Genomic DNA, 10,567 nt, shown 5'->3' with positions numbered 1-10,567 from the left:
GAGAGAATCTCTAAATGAGTTGAGAAACTACAAATACCTAGTTGCCTAGCTTTGTGCTTCATTGATTAATGTATGCATATTTTATACATCATCATCAGTATTTCTACTTACCCTATATCCCACTTCACATTTACCAAGCCTGCTAGAAGTCAATATCCAGTGGTAATGTGTTCAGGGTAGCCCAAAATAATGTTCAGTAGTCTGCTGACAGATGATCCTACCAGGACCCTATCCAAAATTGCAAAATAAGACATAATTAATTTTCAGTGCTCTCTCAACTCTCTGTACCCCTCTGACTCTTACATCATTTTCTTTCATATACCCAGTGTCTTTGGGTTATCCACTCCCAGTTCCAAGCTCCCCAACTAAAACGCTCTGTCTAGGTCTGTCTTCCCCCAGAGGACCCTCCAGCTCTAAATGGCCTTCACCTCCCTCTCTCTTCCATTAAAACTCTCATTCTCAGAAATATTAATGAGGTTGCTCCCCTATGCATGCAATCTTCTCCTCCTTCACCTCTGCCTCTTTAACACTTAGCCTTTCTCAAGAGAGCTTTCCTAACTTCCCCACTCATTAGTGTTTCTCTAAAATTGCTTTGAATTTATTTTCTATATAATACATAGTTACTTGTTGGTGAACAGCTTCTATTTTCCCCACTAGAATGGAAGCTCCTATAAGGCAAGAATTGTCTTATCTAGATGCCCAATGCTAACACAGTGCCTTGAGAGACACTTGATAAATGTTTGTGGGTTGATGGATTATGAGTGGAGGCACAATTTAGGGAGAGACATGAACAAAGATCCCAATCCTCTGAGACTTAGAAGATGATTGCCCAGACTTTCTGTAGCTAAAAAAAATTTATTGCCCTGCAACCAATCCTGGGATTTAAGCTAGGCTGATTGATTCTCCAGAGTTCGATATAGTCTGTTATTTTGAATGTGAGCCACTAGGTGGCGGAATGGGTGGAGAGCCAGGCCTAGAAGCAGAGAGTCTCATCTTTGTGAGTTCAAATCTGACCTCCAACACTTAGTAGCTGTGTGACTCTGGGTAAATCAATTAAACTCTGCCTCAGTTTCCTCATCCACAAAATGAGCTGGAGAAGGAAATTATGAACCATTCTAATCTCTTTACCAAGAAAATCCCAAATGGGGAAACAACTGAGATGACTGAACAACACAAGAAATTGAAGACGTAGTTTTATACATTTGTGAGAAATCAAAGGGAAATGTTCTGCAGAAAATAAAAGGTGCAGATCTGGCTAGAAAGACTCGAGATTTGGGGATTATTCATATACGAAATCATATAGGAAGCCATGGAAGGGGGTGAGGTACCCTCAGGATACAATAGGAATATCTAGAAAACTACTATGGGCGGTCATTGACCACTTGGGGCCATCGGGTTAATTAACACAGTTCCAAGTTATAAATGCTCAGGCTAATTTCGCGTTCACCCATTTCTCTAGAGTACTGTCCTGATTTCTTGCTGTGGCATAGAAGTGACCCTGGCATCATGCAGCCTATCAGAACAGAACAGAAGGTTTAGCAAGCCCCACCAAATAGAGAAAATGCCATTTACAGTAATGGATGGATCATGTATGAAGAAAATGACAAAATCAGAGCCCCTGGAAGTATTGGAATGTTACTTCTGGGTGCAGGAGGAGAGTAGGAAGGTCTCTTGGGAACCCATGATTTACCTAATTCTGTGAAACCACACATGGGGTACATGTATTTTTACACCTGTGAAGTAACTGGCATAATATAATAGAGAAAGTGTCATAAGGGGAGTTAATACACTACTAGACTGTGGGACTTCACCATCACTTAGTCACAATCTAGTTCTAATATCTTCATCTGAAAACAAGAGTTGTACTAGCATCTCAATGATCAAAGCACAGATCTAGTTGACTTATTTATCATTCATTTAGATTTCTTCTTTTATTAGATTGGTTTTAAGTCTCTCCATCAGAAGGTTAAGGATTTGTGATTTTGTGAGTGTGAGAATTCCTTCCACCAACATGGGCTGCAATCCATCTGTGACTCAGTGAATGAGCTATGTAGAAGGTACCTTCATCTTAAAGATGTGAGATCATTTGCTCATGGTCACAAAGGTAATAAAATCAAAGGTGGGATTTGAGCCAAGGGTATGATAGTGATGACTTCCTGATGGGCTAGGTAGCAGAGTAGATAGAGCACTGGCCCTGGAATCAGGAAAACCTTGGTTAAAATGCAGCCTCAGACACTTACTAGTTGTGTGACTTTCAGCAAATCACAACCTCTGTCTGCCTCAGTTTCTTCAGCTGTAAAACAGGATGATAATAGTACCTACTTCCCAGGGTTTTTGTGAAGATCAAATGAGATAATCTTTATAACATGCTTGGCAAAGTATCTGGCACATAGTAGGTGCTCTGTAACTCTATAACTTATTATTACCTAAATTCTACCTTATCTCTTGTTGAAGTAGAGAGAGCACTGAACCTGGAATCAGGAACACCTGAATTCAAATCCAGTCTCAGACACTTACTAGCTGTGTGACCTTGGGCAAGTTACTTAGCCACTGTCTGCCTTAGTTTCTTCTTTTGTAAAATGGGAATAATTATAGTAGCTTTGTCTCAAGGTTGTTGTGAGCATCAAATAAAAATTGTATGATGCTTAGTAGAGGTGAGAGGAAAAGGAAATGAATAAGCATTTATGTAGTACCTACTATGTTCTATACCTGTATTGGGCTAAGCACTTCTTTTTTTTCCCCAAAGGCAGAATAGGTAGAAAACACATATATTTGCATGTAACTTAATAATATGGATATTGTAGAAATTTTATATAAATGATTCAAACCCAGGTTTTCTGACACCAAATCCAATTCTCTTTCTGCTGTACCAAACTGTCTGTTTTTTTGGGAGGGGGATTGTCAAGTCATTTTTCTTTATTTTCCTTTAAGTTGGACCCACATGTTGTATGTGTGGATGGGTCACCAACTGGCATAAGAACACTTCTAGAGGGAAACACTGAGAGAACCAGTGGCCATGGTCTTAAACTTACTATTGTGGCTGACACGGGCATAATGAGGCCCTCAAATACTAAACTTGTCTTGGGATTCATTGAATTTGCCAGCACGGGAGCCCTATTCACACATTCAGAGATTCCCCAAATGATTTAAACTCATTTAGAAAGCATTTGTTGCTGAATGGTGGGGGAAATAGATGGTGAAGGCTGATTGCCTCTGTTGGTACCCAGAAGTTCCTAAAACTCCTAAAAGATGACTAGGAGGTTAAGAATGTACTTGGTATGTAGCATATCAAGTTCTGGGAAGGCAGGTCAGTTTGGATAAAAGTAGGCATGCTTGAGGGAGAAAAATAGAAATTAATCTGGAAAAGTGGGAACCATGTTGTAAAATAGCACCAGCTATACTACTACACTACATTACTCTCTTTTTTTGTTTCATTTTTATTGCTTTTTTACTCTTTTATTAAGTTAATTATTTTATTCATTTAATTATTAATTATCATTATTGTTTTATTAAGTTAGTTTTCAACATTCACTTCCATAAGTCTTAAATTTTCTCCTCCTCCCTCCCCTTCCTCCTTCCCTAAAATGGTATGCAATTTGATATAAGCTCTACATATGCATTCCTATGAAGCATATTTTCACATTAGTCATGTTGTATAGAAGAATTATAATGAATGGGAGGAACTATGAGAATTAAAAAAAAAACAAAGCAAAAAAAAACGAAAATAGTTTGCTTTACTCTGCATTCAGACTCCATAGTTCTTTCTCTGAATGTGAATGATATTTTCCATCATGAGTCTTTTGGAATTATTTTAGGTCCTTGCATTGCTGAGAAGGGCTAAATTTATCAAAGTCAGTGTTGGCACACTGTGGCTGTTATTGTGTACAATTTTCCACTGGTTCTGCTCACTTCACTCAGCATCAGTTCATATAAGTCTTTCCAAGTTTTTCTGAAGTCTGCCTCATCATTTATTATAACATAATAGTATTCCATTTCATTCATGTGCCACAACTTGCTCAGCCATTCCCCAACTGACGGGCATCCCCTCAATTTCCACTTCTTTACCACCACAAAAAGAGCTGCTAGAAATATTTTTTATACATGTGGGTCCTTTTCCCATTTTTATGATCTCTTTGGGATACAGTCCTAGCAGTATTGCTAGGTCAGAGGGTATACACATTTTTATAGCCCTCTGGACATAGTTCCAAATTGTTCTCCAGAATGGTTGGATCAACTCACAACTCCACCAATGAATTAGTGTTCCAATTTTCCCACATCTTCACCATTTATCATTTTCCTGTTTTGTCATGTTAGCTAATCTGATAGGTGTGATGGGGTACCTCAGAGTTGCTTTGATTTGTATTTCTCAAATCAGTAGTGATTTAGAGCATTTTTTCTTATGACTATAGATAGCTTTAAGGTCTTGCTCTGAAAACTGCCTGTTCATATCCTTTGATTATTTATCAAATGGGAAATGACTTTCATTCTTATAAATTTGACACTGTTCTCTATATATTTTAGAAATGAGGCCTTTATCACGGACACTGGTTGTAAAAAATCTTTCCCAGTTGTGCTAAGCACTTCTAAAAAAATGATATTTCAATTGAGCCTCACATCTCTGCCAAGTAGGTGCTATTATTATCCCCATTTTACAGTTGAAGAAACTGAGCCAGACAAAGCTTAAATGGCTTGCTCAGGGTCACATTTATCCACTGTGCCACCAGCAGATAGTAGAGTGCCTGAAATATAGTGGAGAGGGAGTATGTTTCTTCCTTTTCGCATTTATCTATGTTATATTTAATATTGTTAAGTAATTTCAGCCGTGGCCTACTCTTTGTGCCCCCATTTTCATGGGGTTTTCTTTGCAAAGATACTGGAGTGCTTTGCATTTCCTTCTCTGATTATACACATACTATATATTGACCACATAGAACAAAGTTATAACTCAGTCCACAAAGATGTTTCCTGTGACTGAACAAAGCACTTCTTTGACCTGTTTCATGAGGAATAAAAGAAAATCTATGGTTTTTCCAGCTCCCCAAAGAGCCCATAGTGGCGTATCAGAGAGTTACAGAGATCCCTAAACCTTCCAGCGGCCCCAGACCTACTAGATATCAGTTCAATTTAATAACCATTTATGAAGTGCCTACTGTGTGTCATGCACCAAGCTAGGTGCTGGTGACACAAAGACAAACACATAAAAACAGTCCCTGTCCCTTAAAACCTCATCTCTTGAGGGAAAAACAACATACACATAGATCAGTAAAGTCCAACTAGAAGTTAAATGAATAAAATACAATTTGGCGAAGGTGTGTGGCATCACCCTGTTTGCCTCAGTTTCCTCATCTGTAAAATGAGCTGGAGAAGGAAATGGCAAATACTCCAGTATCTTTGCCAAGGAAACTCCAAATGGGGCCAACAAAGAGTCAGAAATGACCGAAACAAGCGAGCAACATTTTACAGTTGAGGAAACTGAGGCAGAGAGAGGTTAAATGACTTGTGCAGGGTCACATAGTAAGTATCTGAGGCTGTCTTTGAACTCAGGTCTTCCTGACTCCAGGGCAGAGCTGTGTCACTAGCTATACCTACACAAACATACACACACCCACACACACACACACACACACACACACACACACACACACGGTCTGATCAGCCAAGTCAGACACACTGAAACTTGATTCTAGCAGAGGGATGTCATTTTGGTCCTCTTTGAGAAGGGAGGACAATAGTTATTTAGGGTCATAGACTTAGAGTCTGAAAGGATCTCAAAAGTCATCTATTCCAACCACCTCATTTTCCAGATGAGGAAAATGAGGCTTAGAGATGATTAGTGACTTATCCACAGATACATAGTTAATAAGTGGTAGAGTCAGAATTTGAACCCAGTTCTTTGAACTCCAGATTCATACCTTTTCTCCAGTTATTTCAGAGATCTATGTTCATTTTGTGACAGTTCTCTGACATAAACTAGTCTATCCTGAGAGGACATAGGATTCCTCTATTGACCCTTGCTTTCCACACCTGGGTTCCCTATGCCAGATTCCCCCAGTGTAGGTGCAGCTGTCAATAGGATAAGTCCTTGTCAGGGTACCCAGTTTATGTCTAAGGAGAGGCCTGTGGGCCAGCCAGAACTCTAGGGAGAAATAACCTTTTAATAAGTTTGGGTGCTGAGAATAATCTCAAACAATGGGAATCAGTTCAATACAAAGCTTAACTGTATGCAGTAAGGAAGAGGGAGAAGGAAGAGAGGAAAAGGGGACCCGGCATACAACTCACCAACAGAGTATAGCTTAGTAAGGGGAGCATTGTGTTGGGGAGCACAGGGGCATGGGTCCATTCAGCATGAAAGGCATGCTCCAAGGTGCCCTTCTGAGAATGAGATTCTTACTCTCTTATTTTAGATGGCCTCCATAGAGCTAGTGGATATGTACATCAGACGTCTGGACCAAATATTATTTGGGGGGTTTTGTTATCAGGGAGAAAATACAAGCTGTCAGTAAACAAAATATTATTTGGGGGTGGAGAGCACAGCTGTACTAACCTTTGACAAGTATTACTGTCAGTATTTTTATGAGTATGTTCTATAAGCTTACAGCCTCCCTTAAGGGGAGATTGTCATGGTAGTCCCAAGGCCATCAGACCCAATCTTATAACAATGTCTTTGCTAATTAGATCAAAGCCCCTCTTGCTACTGTTCCTGGCTTCTGGACTTCAAAACCTTGCCTCTGTCATTGCTTCACCTGAAATTTCCCTTAGCACTTGGGGCCTCCTTGCCCTGGAATGGCTAATCAGTTATCCCTGTGGCCTTCTCAACCTTGACTATCTCTCTATAGGGTCTGCTCTCTGGGATATCAAGGTGGCATAGAGGATATAGCAGCGTGTCTGGAGTCAGGAGGACCTGAATTCAAATCCTAAATCAGGTTCTTACTAGTTGTGTGACCCTGGACAAGTCATTTAACCTGCCTGCCTCAGTTTCCCCAACTGTAAAATGATCGGGAGAAGGAAATGGCAAACCACTCCAGTATCTTTCCTAAGAAAACTCCAAATGGGGTCATATTCATGACTGAAAAACGACACATCAAAACTACCTTACTCCTTCCTCTTGGTTACAAGGATGATAAGCTATGAGAATAATATATATAATATATTATATGATAGTATTATTATATTATTAATATTATTATATTATTAATTATATTAAAAATAATTATATTATTAACATAATAAGTTATGATGGGGCTGGGATGAACTATTTTCTATTATCACAAAGGACTGAAGAAAGCAAAAGCGGCGAGAGGTTGGACAATCAGTGAAAATTTGCCCTCAGCTCAATGCAATTGGAAAACCAGGTGAGTCGCTAACCTGGGCTATTTTAGACCAGACTCACGGCTGCTATTTGCAGGATCCCTGGCTGACCAGACTAGGAAGCGTTTTTAGGAAATTTTCTGCTTGGCAAATAAGCATTTACACAGTGCTTTACGATTTTTAGAGCATTTTTACATTCTCTCATTCGATCCCCACAACCCCCCCAGGTAACCAGTTACTTGTGTCCATTCTATAGGTGAGAAAACAAACTCAAAAGTTGAATGATTGCCTAAGGTCACAAAAAAAGTTACTAGAAATTCTAGCCAGGGTCCAGCCTAGGTCCCCTGACTCTTATTCTAATTCTGTAAGACGGGAATTTTTCCTTTTATATTTAATTTAATTTTTTCTCATTTACATGTAAACAAAACATTTTAACACTTTTTAAAATGTCTAGTTTCAAATTCTTTCCTCTGGCCTCTTCTTGGGAAGGCAAGCACTTTGATAAAGATTATACATGTGCAGACATGCATAACATTTCCTCATTAGGCATGATGCAAAAAGGAAATGCAGACCAAACAAAAAAATTTGAATAGTAAAGTAAAAAAACTATATGCCTCAGTCTGTATTTAGACACCATCAGGTCTTTTTCTGAAGGCCCATAGCATTTTTTTCTTATCATAGGTCCTTCAGAGCGGTCTTGGATCAAAAGATGGAAATCCTGAGCAAGAAGACTAGGTTCAGCATGAAAATGAATTTCCACAGGACATGAGAGCCTGGACCAGACAAGGGAAATAATATCTCTATCTGAAGGCCGGGGCTCCTTCGGGCGGGGCTGGAATGAGAGGCGCTTTAAGGAGGCCTGGGCTGGTCAGCGCTGGCCTCCTAGGCTTCCTTCCCGACTGGCAGCCCACCCCTATGTGGCTGGTCCCCTCCCTGACCAGTGGCCGGTCGCATCCCCTATCTTTCCGGCTGTCTTTTACATCAACCTACCGAACCTGACTCAAGCAGACAGAAACAGGAGAAAGATGCACTCAGATTCCTAACGGAGAGCCTGGGAGAGTTGGAGATTTAGCGCATCCCGCTAAACAGGCAGTCACCCAAGCGGGACACAGTTGCTCACTCCAGCCCGCGTATTCCAAAACACGGGCGGGGGCGGGAAACTCCTGGCCCAGTGGGAGCCCCTTAAGTTTTCTTCTCTCTAAAGCCTGAGTTTCTTCCCGTCCGGCTGCCGCTGCTTGCTTGCCGGGATCCCCCAGCCTGCCTGGCCGCTGCCCTGCCTCAGGCCCTGCATCAGTGTGGTAGCTTGGCCCGCCCCAGCGCTCTGCAGGGTGCTCCTCCTCTCTGCCCGCGGGCAGCCTCCTTCACCTCCGCTCCATCAGCCTCCCCGTGGGGAGCTACCTTCGGCATTAGGGAGAGAAAGGCACGATCCTTCCATCTCCCGAGGAGTGGGGATCCTTGAGATCCGTCTCCCAGGCTGATCCCTGAGACAACCAGGGAAATCAGATAATACAGAGCTCCTTTCCGAGTTACAAATAGAGTTACAAAACGAGTCAAGTTTACAAGATGCGTTTTTACAGGTTATGGGGAGGGGGTGGATGGTTTCATAAGGACACAAAAACATAGATTTTATTTGCCAGGAAAATAAGTTAGACTTTCTCCCAATAACAAGAGTGAAAAGAAAGAACGGACTTACCCTTTCCTCGTACTTTCTGTCTCACAACCTTAAAAAAAAATCCAAAACCAAAACAAGACAAAAAAGCCATTTTGTTCAATAACAGAGAGCTCAGAATGACTGTGATGGCTTTTCTCCCAGGCTCTTAAAGAAAAAGATGTCATATTTTCTAGTTGAAAAAAAATTTTTTTTAATTGCCCTCTGCTTAATCACAATAAACGACTGGACTTCAAGATAAAGAAGTAGGTCTTAAAAGGGATGGAGCACTTCCTGGAGTTAGACAGAAATGTTTCAGTTTCGTTTCTTCAGTTTCAACAGCACAGAATTCAAGTACCTCCCCTTTTGGAAGGTTCTCCCATTCTTGGTTCTCCCATATAATATATATTCCTATATATTATAATATGTAATGAATATATAATATATATTAATATATAATATATAATGAATATATATTCATTCTAAGGTTCTCCCATATAATATATGTATATATATATATATAAATCACAGAGAGGTTAGGTGCTAGAATGAATAAGAGTTGGGGAAAGCTTCTAGTAAAAGATGTGGTTTTAGCTGGAACTTAAAGGAAACCAGAGCAAGGCTCCTTGTGTGGTATTGTATTCGATCTGAATTCAAGGAAATCAAATGACCTTGGCCAAGACATGGCTATAGCTCTAAGACTGGATTTTTCCTGGGACCCTACCAACAGAGAATTGACACCATGTGCTGAAGACTTATGAGCAGAAGAACATTACCTGGGATTGAGGAGGAATCCTAATAGGGAATGATGTTGGAAAGCAATAACCTGACCATCTGCTATGAACCAGAGACCTTTCGGCTGAGTGAGGAATGATGCCATGTGGACAACTAAATGATCTGTGGAGGGGAATAGGTTAAAGTGTAACCATTATAGCCTCAAAAGAAGAAAATATTAAGAAGACCCACTAAAGCAGGGGTTCTTAACTTGGGGGTCTGTGAACTTGATTTTTAAAAATAGATTTCCTTAACTGCATCTCAATACAATTGGTTTCCTTTGTGATCCTGTGTATTTTATGCATGTTAAATACAATCCCCTGAGAAGGGGTCCATAGACTTCACCACACTGCCCAAGGGATCCATGACTCATTAAAAACTTTTGAAAGTCTATACTAAAGTCATAATTGCTAGAGGTATTTCCAGGTCATGATGGGACGTGATGGGGGTTATGTAGGTGTGTGTGTGTGTGTGTGTGTGTGTGTGTGTGTGTGTGTGTGTGTGTGCACGCACACTCATAAGGGGGTAAGTTAAGCCCTACTTGTTGACCTGTAAAATAATAAATTTGTTCATTATTTGAGAGGTGGAAATCATGTGCTTACAAAGGTAATTGCTAACAACACCTTGGGTGGTACCAGATAGTTAAATTCCAAGACTCTGGGTGGGGAAAATGAAGCAGGAAAGTAAGAAATTTTTCCAAAGTGTCCCTGGTCCTTTTTAACACCTAAGAGTCTTTGACAATCAGCCAGTCAATAAACATGAATTAAGTGCCTACTGTGTGCCAGAGACTGTGCTAAGTTTTGGAGATACAACTACAAGTTTAAAAAAAAGACAGTC

The 10,567-nt window shown here is 40.3% G+C and overlaps 1 protein-coding gene across 6 annotated transcripts in view; it reads right to left on the bottom strand.

The window, feature by feature from the left end:
• The window catches only part of LOC140532707 (sterile alpha motif domain-containing protein 9-like), a 46,697-nt gene that overhangs the window by 15,303 nt on the left and 20,827 nt on the right, over nucleotides 1-10,567 (bottom strand). Inside the window, exons 1-2 of one of the 6 annotated variants that reach the window (XR_011976638.1) lie at nucleotides 9,002-9,273; nucleotides 112-228 (exon numbers count right to left, since the gene is read on the bottom strand). The gene's annotated coding sequence lies outside the window, so the exon portion shown is untranslated. Of the gene's footprint in view, nucleotides 1-111; nucleotides 229-8,298; nucleotides 8,604-9,001; nucleotides 9,319-10,567 lie in introns of those variants that run through there. The other 5 variants (XR_011976637.1, XR_011976639.1, XM_072651486.1 and 2 more) reach the window with 5 other exon arrangements.

Source organism: Notamacropus eugenii, chromosome 3 (genome assembly GCF_028372415.1).
Source record: "Notamacropus eugenii isolate mMacEug1 chromosome 3, mMacEug1.pri_v2, whole genome shotgun sequence".
Taxonomy (NCBI): domain Eukaryota; kingdom Metazoa; phylum Chordata; class Mammalia; order Diprotodontia; family Macropodidae; genus Notamacropus; species Notamacropus eugenii.
This window is presented reverse-complemented; position numbering and strand designations above follow the sequence as displayed.